The 1,185-nt window shown below is 42.4% G+C and overlaps 1 pseudogene; it reads right to left on the bottom strand.

The window, feature by feature from the left end:
* Nucleotides 1-534: 534 nt before the first annotated feature.
* The window catches only part of LOC147817167 (uncharacterized), a 2,507-nt pseudogene continuing 1,856 nt past the window's right edge, over nt 535-1,185 (bottom strand).

The raw sequence follows: 1,185 nt of genomic DNA on the forward strand, positions 1-1,185 counted from the left end.
CCCCGTGAACTTTAATTCATTTTAAAGATATTATTTAATATTAATATTTTTAATATTAATATTTCCTTAATTTATGATAGCCAATAAATTGATAAACAACCGAAATCTAACACATTTGGTGTCCAGCTCATGAGGTAGAGTACTGTTAACATAATGGTGCCGCCCGTGTGAGGCCGAGTACTAATGATTTCCAGTTACTAATAGAGCTCAGACCCAACACCACCTACTATGCGCCGCAGCTCATTCATTGCCTAAAACAGCATTGTGCACAGTTATTCAACAGTTAACAATGCATTGAAATTCAGAACACAGATACACAGTAATTCAAGTTCAGGTAGTAAAAACAAACCAACTTAAATTTCGAACATCTTTGAAGCATGGATATGCCTCAAAGATTTTTGCAGGTCGGTCTTCTTCCTTCCTAACATCTGCATCAATGAAAGCCCGTCTGGCCTCATACTCAAGGTCCAAAATTTGAGCAACATCATTTTCATTGGGTTTTGCATAGGGTTAGGGTTAGGGTTAGGCTAACCCCTAACCCGAACCCTGACGAAATGGGATCGCCGTGGCCGGAGAGGAGTTCTCCTTCTTGAGGAGGTTGAGAACGTCCTGTACTTGGATGGTCAGGAGGTTCACCTGGGTGGTCATGGCTTCTTTAAAGTGATCCTGACTGTCTGCCATCTCCTTCACTCCTTGGTGCAGAAGCGACATCTGCCCCCCTGCTGATTCATGCGGACGCCTTGGAAATGAAGGGCTGCTGTCAGGCGATCTAAGTCGGCTGGGTCCATGCTGGCCAGTTCGTTCTGTCAGACTCGAACTTGGACAGGACCCAAATGCACAACTCAAAAAGTTCAACAAAATTATATTTATTAACAAAGTACAAAAGAAAATCGCTCTTATGAGGAAACAACAACGTAACAAACAATAACGTGACTAAGCACGAAGTATCAAAGTAACAAACTAGAGGAGACAAAAAGAAAATCACTCTGAGAGGAACAAACGGCAAATGCTAGAGAACCAAAAATCACCCTTATGAGGAAAAACTAAACAAAGCAACAAGGAACAACACCTGAATCAACAATGACATGGAGCGTGGGGCCGGGAGGTTCATCGATACAGAACAAGACGAACTGGCACAGAACAAAGGGAAACGCAGACAGATATACACAAGGTAATGGGGAACAG

Source organism: Seriola lalandi, unplaced genomic scaffold, assembly GCF_002814215.2.
Source record: "Seriola lalandi dorsalis isolate HSWRI2012SDOR001 ecotype SW California unplaced genomic scaffold, Sedor1 jcf7180002055008, whole genome shotgun sequence".
Classification (NCBI taxonomy): Eukaryota; Metazoa; Chordata; class Actinopteri; order Carangiformes; family Carangidae; genus Seriola; species Seriola lalandi.